This window comes from Vicugna pacos, chromosome 5 (assembly GCF_048564905.1).
Source record: "Vicugna pacos chromosome 5, VicPac4, whole genome shotgun sequence".
Lineage (NCBI taxonomy): Eukaryota > Metazoa > Chordata > Mammalia > Artiodactyla > Camelidae > Vicugna > Vicugna pacos.
In genome coordinates, this window is record NC_132991.1 from 46,960,294 (window position 1) to 46,970,327 (window position 10,034).

General features: G+C 47.6%; 1 non-coding gene across 1 annotated transcript; it reads left to right on the forward strand.

The window, feature by feature from the left end:
• The first annotated feature begins 9,829 nt into the window (after positions 1–9,829).
• Positions 9,830–9,982, forward strand: LOC116280687 (small nucleolar RNA SNORA62/SNORA6 family). Its single transcript, XR_004190178.1, has one exon. It is a non-coding gene; the product is annotated as a small nucleolar RNA SNORA62/SNORA6 family (small nucleolar RNA).
• Positions 9,983–10,034: the final 52 nt, after the last annotated feature.

A 10,034-nucleotide genomic window follows, 5' to 3' on the forward strand; every position in this document is an offset into this window, starting at 1 on the left:
TAAAAACAAAAAAATGCACATTTTAGGTGGTTGGTTTTACATTTACTAAATGTGCCTGAGCGGGCCACACTCACAACACTTCTGACACCAAATGTGTTGGATGTTTTTCTCCACCAACTGGTTCTTCTATTCTTCAGACACCAACTGGGCGTAGTACAATTCAGTTCAATTCTGACCCTACCTATCTGGAGTTAGCATGCAGACCCCTGTAGGACTGCCCAGTCAAAAGTCCCAGACTATCTGTCACCTGTTCTTCTGATTAACCAACTGGCTATTAATAGGGGGTTCTCATGACCCTCTTTCTCAGGTTTATTAGTTCGGTAGAATGGCTCACAGAACTCAGGAAGGCGCTTTACTTACTATTACTGGTTTATTATAAGGATACAACTCGAGAACAGCCAAGAGATGCACAGGGCAAAGTATGACACAGAGCTCCCACACCCTCTCTGGGCAGGCCGCCCTCTCAGCACTTCGGTGTTCTCATCAACCTGGAAGCTCTCCAAACCTGTGGTTTAGGGGTTTTTACAAAGGTTTAATTATGTAGGCAAGATTGTGAAGTCATTGACCACTGGTGATTGAATTCACTCTCCAGCCTCTTTCCCTTCCCCAGTCAGGGGTGTGGAGGGTGGCAGAGCTGAAAGTTCCAACCCTTTACTCATGCCTTGGAGACCAGCTCCATCCAGAAGCCATCTAGGGGCCTCCAGATACCAGCCACCTCATGAGCATACAAAAGACACATCACTCCCCAGAGGTTCCCAGGGTTTTAGGAACTGTGTGTCAGGAACTGGGGACAAAGACCAAATGTACATTTCTTATTATGCAACAGTGCTCCTTTTAAAAATATTTAAAATGCTCTAATAGTAGGTGTTGACTGGTTAATCTTCTAAGGATCTCAAAACAATTTGCCAATACCCCTTCTCTGACCGTAAAAGGGCATAGTGAATCTTACAGATTTTAAAAGCATGCTGATCCTTTCAAGCTCTTTGGATCCTCACACTGGTTCATTCCCTGTTAAGTAGTCTCAAAGAAGCAATGTGCTGATCCAATCTATACTTATAACTTTGGTGACCCTTTTGCTGGAAACAGATTCTGGATTAAAGGCTTCCGGGCCAAATGACAGAATGGCAGAATTTAAAGACCATCAGCTAAGTACCTGGGTGATTCATTTTAGTTAAAATTGTTCTGCTAATGGGCTTTCCTTCTCTGTGTGGTTATAAATACCAGGCAGCTTAACTAACACTTACTGGCAACCCCCGAGCCTGGGTGTCATTCTCTAAGTGTGGTCCTGGCGAGCAGCATCAGCACCACCTGGGAACTTGTTAGAAATACAAATTCTCAGCCCACCTCACACCTACGGAATCAGGAACTCTGGGGTGGGGCCCAGCAATCTGCGTTTTAACAAGGCCTCCAGGGGATTCTGATCGATGTTAAAGTTTGAGAACCTCTGCCTTAGGTGCTCCCCCATGGAGAATCGGCTCTAATTGACTCTCAACTACAATCACGTGTGTATCTGGATCTGGGTGGCAGTTACACGGGGACATAAATTCATAAAAACTCTCCAAGTTCTACACTTAAGATGTGTGGTTTTAATTAGACCTAGGTGTTTGTTTTTTTTTTTATCACAGCCAATTGTATTTCTAAGAAAGCTGATTGGGAAAGCTGGCTTGTCTCTGTGAACGAGGGTGGTCAGACCCAGGGACCTTGGCCAGAGTTAGTGTTCTCTAACCAGTGGTCTTTAGATGGGCATTCCACAGTACCGACAGCCAAGGTGGCCCGTCTTCAGAGACCCCAAGGGATTTACTGACATCTTTTGGCAGTGAATGAATCCCCAAATGACAACCTAAACTTGTTCCGTATCATCTTGGGTATGTCTCCCCGCTGTGGGGCACAGACACAGGACGCCCCGACGTGACACCTGGCAGCTGGCTTGGTCTTCCAAGCTGAGGAAGGGAAGCAGGAGAAATCTAGGAAACAGGGATAAGACTCAGCTGATCCGGGTTCTGTATATATACAAGATTTGAGTAAGAGAGAAGTCACAGCCAAAAAGCCATGAATCACACAAACAGCGAGAACAGACCTGCTCAGAACAGCCTCTCTTCTGCTGACAGGTCCTCCGAAGAGCGTGAGAAACGGGGAGGAAGGAGATGGGTCAGGAAGGGCCCTGCAGCGCCACAGCCTCTAGCCGGCGTCTGTCCTCTGTCCCGGCCATCAGGGTAAGGCGCAGACCCCTGAGAGCCACAGGGGCAGCTCTGCACCCAGTCTCAGAACCACAGAAATTCTCTGCTTCAAGCCTGAGGCACCTTGTGCATCCTGAAATGAAAAAACACCCAGCTTCCAGCCCCCATCCCGACCTACCAAGAACTGCCTTCTGAATAACCGCCCCTCCTCCACCCTCATTTGGGAAACCCACACTAGAGTTCGCAGGTGGGCACACTTGTGCTAATCCCCGCACTGCCGGGCGGTGCGGGCCTGGCGCGGTGAAGTTGAAGAAAAGCCGCGCCCGCAGGTGGACCCCGAGGCCGGACCTCGCGGCGCGCATGCGCACAGCTGCCAGCCGCGCGCGCCTGCCGACGTTCTCAGGGTTGTGCCTGCGGTCCGGGACCTGGGGAGTTATGCCAAATCAGAATTTTTTCATCCAAGTGCTCCCAACAAGGTATTTTTCAGTGAAATGCCCAGTGAAATGGAAACAAAATTTAAAATCACTCCTATTTAAATCAGTGAAATTTCCGTTCATTTCTCAGACCCTTTCAGGCTGGGACGCAGGTCTCTGCATTTCGCATTCCAACTCCTACTCATTTTGTTTCTGATGCTTCCAGTTGCATAGTTTCCCTTTGGTGGGTGCTTGTTAGTCTCTTTGCCTACTCAGCATCCAAACTTCATTTTTATATTGGGAGAGTCTTCCATTGTGTAAGTCTTGGTGAGGAGAGAACTCCCTCCCACTACAGAACCTGAAGGGGACCCCTATCTCCATCCCCTGGGGGTTAGCATGGGCCGCTGGGGACCTGAGCTCAGCCAATTAGATGTTGCCACCTGCGGCTTTAACTCTTGAGCGATATTGCAAAGGTGAAGGGACCACTGAGAAATTATTTACTGGGACAAGAGTGCAGTCTGAGCAAGTGTCCAGGGGTAACAACCAGTGGCAGCTTCCCAGCCACATTGTCCTAAGACGTGATCTTGTCAGCTACTAGTCAGGGCTAGTTTCTGTTCTCGGTCCCCTCTCCCCTTGTATGAGGTTTGGGCTCCTTTTCCCAGATCCCAGGGACAGCAGTCATCGCTGCCAGGGCAGGCCCTCCACCCAGGACCTCAACCCCGCTGCCGGGGGCGCTGATCCTGATTGGCAGGAGCTGGCTTTCCTGGTGACTCCCGAACACCTTCTGTTTGTCTACTGAGAGCCAGGGTTCAGCTTATTTTTGGGAGGTTTTATTCCAGGTATAACTGTTTTCAGGCAATTCAGACGTACTTCTTTTTGTGTGAAAGCAGCACTTTTGGCAACACAGGTTGTGCAAGAGGGCTGCCGTAGCAAATTCCCAGAGGCTGGGTGGCTTAAAGCAACAGAAGGGTCTTCTCTCACAGTTCTGGGGGCAAGAACTGAAACAAGCTATGGGAGCGCTGAGGGGGGCCCTGTTGCCTGCCTCTCCCTTGGCTTCTGGGGTTACTGCTGTGATCTTTGGCATTCCCGGGCTGCGTCACTCCACTGGCTCATCCTTACCAGCCTCCCTCTCTGTGTCTCTGTGTCTTCTCCTTTTCTATCACTGTTAAAAGGGAAGGTTTGGAGAAAACAATGTGAACATGAAGATGGCCATCTCCAAGCCAAGGAGAGAAGCCCGGAACAGATTCTTCCTCACAGCCCTTGGAAGGAACCTACCTGGCTAACATCTTGACTTCAGACTTCCAGCCTCCAGAACTGGGAGACAATGCATTTTGTTATTTAAGCCAGTTGGTGGTGACTTGTTACAGCAGCCCTAGCAAATAAATACAGATGCCATCCCCAAACTCTCCCAGGGCCTTCCCAGCAGCCACTGCCTTCCTTATTATTGGACAGAATTTAGCCATCACTAAACTCTTCACTGGCAAAGGGCCTGGGGTTACAGTGATTGATTTAGGTCGGGGCCAGAGTTCCCTGAAGCACATGCATGCCTGCTTCCTTAACAGAGTCAGGACTGAAGGAACAAAGAAAAGGGGTGGCAACACTAGTGGGTAGACGATGCCAGTATCTGCTGAACCACCTGAGGGCTCTGTTCTAATGACTTGGTCAGAATGCTGGCTTCTGTATTGTTCTCATCACTCAGGTTCCATTGGGTCTTGAGGAATACACACACAGAGATTACTTACATTAATGAAAAATTTAGTAAGGATACCCCAGAACATAACTAGAGGAGGAACTTAGCATTTTAGGGAAGAACTCAATGGGCACAGAGAGAAGGGATCACTTCCTTCTACTGTATCCTGAGCTGTTTGATAATATCCAGAAATATTCAGCAAAAACAAACTCTCACAACCAATGTTTGAAATTAATTAGCTTTCAAACTTTATTTCTTACTGCTCCAAAATATTTTTGACCCCCAATCTCCCAAACAAATGAGGAAAAAGCAACAATAAGGTGAACAGCAGTGATGAGAGTCCCCTTCCAACTATGTCCAGGACAGTGGCCAGCAGGTTTGCTGTTACCAGTCACCCCAAGGGACAAAGCAGGAAAGCAAAGGCAGCTCCAGAGGAACGTGTGACATGGGGGTTTTTCCATGGCTTGACGGTTCTGTGCCTAGACTCTCCTCTCACTCGTTCCTAAATTCCTCTCTCCTAAGCCCCAGTCTCTGTCAAGTTTACTAAGTTTCTTTGGCATGAGTATTCCCGCTTTCAGGGGAAGTGCCTACTTCCATCCTCTCCTTCCCAGGGGACATTTGGCAATGAGGAAGGATGGCCTAGTCCCTAAACTGTCATCCTGTCTTTGCTGGTATCCCCTGAGGTCCTGTCCCTCTAGTGGGCTAGAGTCACCTGGCCTGTGATCACTGAATATGGATGTTGGTGAGTCTTCCCTCAAGGTTTTCTGAGACCCCATTGCTCTGATCCTACATCTCTTCTTTCTACATCTCTTCTAGGCTCCCAAGTCTCTCAGTGCTCCTTGCCCCTCCTTTGGGGTCCAGGAACTCTTAGCTAGCTGCATTCTCTGCCCCATTCTGGAGGGTCCAGGCCTCTGTGAAGCTGCCGTGGGAAACACATCCATCTAAACAGCTCTCTCATCCACTGCTAATCCCCGTCCTGGTATCATTCCGAACACAGGGCATCTCTAGGAGAATTGCAACTTTCTTTGCCGTGTACTGGAAAACAGGAAACAAGTCTATCTGCTTCGAGTTTCTCCTCACCTATCTACTGGTCATCGTCACTCCCTTACATCAGAATGTCAGTCCCAAAGTAGGGATCAAGGAACAGGCTCTCACATGTGCGAAGTACACATGGCCCCAAATCTTCCCAAGCTTCTCCTCAACTCAGGAGACACCACCTGTATGTCACATTGTGCAGTTTCTCACCTCAGGGGTTCTCGGTACATTCTATAGCTAATTTTCCAGGCTTAACTCTCAGCATTGGAGGTGTAGCAAGAATCCTTGTCTCATTCAAGCACTTAGTTCTTGCAATAGAAAGCCAGCCTCTCATTAGTGTTTTTTTCCCTACCACCGGCTTTAAAACATCTTTTTAGAAAGTCAAAATTGAGCTCTAACTTCTTCGTTCTAAACTGTGTCTATCGTTCCTCTGTAGGTCACACACCTAGAAAACTATTACTGCTTTAATGGTTAGCGTGAGAGAAGTAGGGTAAAGAAAAGATTGTATAATTTAACATTAAAACATTAGCCCGTTATAGAATCCTAGCTCTGCTACTTTCTGTGGGACCTTGGGAAAATTATTTATCTCCTCAGAGCCTCAGTGTTTCCATTTGCAAAATAGGCAAATACGACCTGATCCATGAATTTGTTGTGAGAATTAGATGAGATGATTCATTTAAAATGTTCAGTGTAATACATAGCACCTAGTTCTTGCTTTTGTAGACACATACTTACGCCTCAATTCCATTTTGTAACAAGGCAGAGTATAAAAGAACAGTTAAAAGGATGTACTATGTATTTTGAACAACAATGAGGTAGTGGTATGCGTGGCAAGCACTAACAGGTTGCAGACTCCTTCAGTCCACCAGAAAACTAAGCCATGGGAGTGGGTTAAATGCCCAGAGTTGAAGGCCATCTCCAAGGCACACCAACACTTAAAGGGCAAACATACAAAGAGAAAAGTTGGAAATGAGAGAGTGGTGAGGGACCAGGAGAGTATGACGTCATCGAAGTCAAGGGACAAAAATCACTTCAGTAAGGGAGGAATGGCTACTTGAGGTAAATGCTGCCAAGAAGCCCTAAGAGCCCCGATTCCATTTGGTTGAGGAATAAATGGCGGATAAAGAACTGGGGACAGCAAGTGCAGACAACCTGTAAAGAAGGAAAAGAGGGCTAAAGGTAGAGGTGGACACTGAACAGGTCCGAGGTTTGTCTGCTTTTAGGGCGGGAGAGCCATTCCGCTTTAATGAAGCTGGGAATGCATCAGCAGGGAGGGAGGCGCCTGGAGACAGGATGGCAGAGCGAGGACCACCCTGAGGAGTCCTGAGGAGAGATGCCAAGATTCAGGGGGAAGCATTAGGCCCGGGCTCAGCGCAGGAGAGGACACCTCTCCTATCCTAAGAGGACGGGAGTGTGGAGCTTCAGTGGCAGGATGTTGAGTGAGTTCCCATCTGATGGCCCCTCTTTCCCCTGAGAAGTCATAGGCAGAGCGCCTCCTTCAGAAGGATGGGCTCATGGATAAAGGCTTTAGTGGGGGCGACTCTTGGGGCTACACAGAAGGGACACCGCAGGGCTCACAGATACATCCAGTAAAACAAATGATCATGGCATGCTAGTTTTGAAAATAAAAATTTGAAATGTGGGAAGGATATTTTTCTGGGCTTCAAAGTAGAAACATCCCATTGGCCGTGTAACCACAACAGAACACATGCATTAAGAAAGGAGTATTCAGTGGTAATTGGTGCAACAGGATTTTCTCTGCCCAACTTTTTACAGTTATAGCCCCCCAAACCCAGCTTTGGAAACCTCTTAGTATTTTAATATTAAACTGAAGTTACCTGGTAAAATAAACTGATAGTGAATTGATTCCAAATTTTCTACAAGGAACTTACGTTCTCACTTTTAAGATATTTTCAACTGCCACTAGGTGGTGTTTTGTTCAGTTAATTCAAGAGTAAAATTTCTTTTGATTCCTGTTTCGGAAGGAAATGTACTGAAAAGTAAACAAGCTACCAGCTGCATGTCAGTCCTAATATTTACTTTCCAACTAATTCCAATTTCCTAGACCAATTATGGTATAAATGAAACCTCTGCTTTTCTCAATACACACTGTCCTGCTTGTCCTTAAAGGAAGTGGAAATGAGTAGGTCTTTCTTTTTGTCCCCTTTAGCCCCAGGGAAGGGAGTGATGCAGAAGGCAAGTCCTGTATAAGAGAGAAACACGAATATTCGCCTGACTGAGAAATCACTTTGTATTTACAATCCTTGTACCTTTTTAATAAAATTTAAATTTTCATATTTAAAAAAATCAGATTTCCCTTTAAAGATACTTACTAGCCTTTCAGTCCCATTTAATAGTGCCTATCATTCCTAGACATGCCACATCTTCTGCAAATTCATTACTACAGAAACTTTGTTAAAAACTGAACTTGTCAATCTCTTGTGAAGGCACTCCAAGCTGTTAGAACAACTATTTAAGTAGAATAAACACATTTTTCTTTCTCATTAGAAATGGTGAAATAGGATTTTAGGTACCAACCTGAAGCCTTGCTTTCCCTCTATGTCTGTCCTGGGTTTGAACCCTAAGCCTGCTACTCACCAGCCCTACGACCTTGGACAAGCCTCCTGACCTCTGTACCTTGGCTTTCTCACCTGTAATACCAATATCTGTCCCGCCCCACCTCTTGAGTTCTTAGGGCGAACAGATTTTTTTTAAATGTTATAAAGGTTTTGGTGCAGGATGCTTGATAAATAGCAGATATTAAGTACAAGTGCGTTCTTCCTTGCAGATTCATTGGTCTTTCCACCTGAACATTGAGTGACATACAGCAGTTGTGCAGGACATCTGCTCACTGTGCTCCCTCCCCCAACCCAGGCCCAGTGTCCCCCCGCCTCCATCTTGTTGTGTGTCCCCGGGGTTGACTTGTGTAGACTCGATGAACAGGTTCCGTTGTCCTCTGGCTGCTGGTTGAGTTTGGCCAGTGGACAGAAGATTGGTGGGAGGGTGGAGAAAGAGGTGGGGATGTTTGTTGGTCCAGGCCCTTCCTGTGGGGGCCTGTGGGCTGGCTGCAGCCCTCTCCACACAGCTCTCTCTTCCTCTGGAACTTCCTTGGTAGCTACTCACTCTCACTCTCCGTGCCCTCGCTTTGACCTGCCCCAGTCACTCAGCTTCTAGGATCCTTAGACCTCCCTCTTTGTACATAGCCCCTTTAGTAAATTCTCACACTACCTAATTTAAGCGTGCTGTCTTTTTCCTGCCGGGTCTCTGTGATCCAGATTTCTGCTCATTTGGAGGCCGCTACAGGAAGTATCCTTGGGCTCTTTATTACTTGGGGCTTCTGTGTTTCTCCAGAAATCCTGATGAAACTTGGACTGAACCCAAATTCAAGGATCTGTGTGAATTGGGAAGCCTCCCCAGTCCTTCCCCCAACGACGTTCTGCTGCTTTCTGTGCTCCTGAGTCCAAATCTCCTTGGTGCAGCTGTGCATTAGACCCAGATTCCTTCTCCGTGGTCTTAAGAAACTCCAAACATGTTCAACATTGTGTGATGCTCTGTGATTTTGCTGAAGAGTTGGGGTGACACAGCAGGGACCCCGTAGTATCACACCCAGATTTCAGCTATCATTACTGCCACCCAACACCTGACCCCTCCCAAATGGGCCCCCATGATCTCTCATCTCACGTCATCCACTTCCCACGCTCCCAGCGTTTCTCTGATTGGAGCACCCATGACAGCTCTGTCTGCTTTCCCCAGTCCTTTCTTCTGGAATTCCAGGACACAGAGTCATCTCATCTTGTGACCCTTGGGGAAGAAAAGCAGACTCAACAAAGTCCTGAGATCACCCAGTGGGCTCCGCACTTAGGCTAACTCCTTCCCTAACGCCACTGACAGATAAACCCCTAAGATCCCACAGCAGACATTGGAGGAGTGGACAGTTTGGGAGCAGTTGGCAAGAAACAAACCAAAGCACCTGGGGAACCGAGTGTTTACCCCACGATGCTACTTGATGGCCACAAGCTTGGTGGATTGGCTTTCCCCTCTGTGCACCCAGTAGCCACTTATACACAGTTTAAAGGAGCTCCTCTAAATTAATGATTAAATATCACCACCACCACTCCCCGAAATAAACAAAGAACAAAATCTGGCTATAGGAGGGGCCCCGGCCCAGGGCTGTGGATACTTAGCCCAGGGACTCTTCCTCTTGGAGCAGGAGGTGGGCTGGTGGTGAGGTCCTGGGCCTGGAGCCTCTTTAGCTGGGTGATGGCAGGTTACTGCAGGCTTAGAGCTCACAGGCCCAGCCAACTGCCAGTGACAACCACATCTGGTTAAGGGTCCGAACATGGCCAAGGCAGTGTGGGAGCTGAGAGGCTGAGAGGATGCTCTGCTGGTCACTGGCTGCCTCAGCTCCTGCTGGACAGTGCTCTCAGGTTGCTACCCTCCCTGCCCTGGCTTTGCCTCAGTCACCTGCAGTGAAAGCTGAGGTCAGGTGGAACATTTAAACAGGCTTAATGAGATCCGCACGTTGTTAGAACTTGGAGCTGAGGCCCCTGGTTTCCCGATGAATTCACAGGTGTAGGTAGTGTGCTGTGGGAGGGGAGTGTTTTCTCTAACACTGCAAGGGTCTCTGGCCCAATGAGTGGAGTTTGATAGTAATGCTTGCTACAAGTTAAAAAAAAAAAAGAGAGAGAGAGAGACTTAATGAGACTTTCCTGAGGGTCC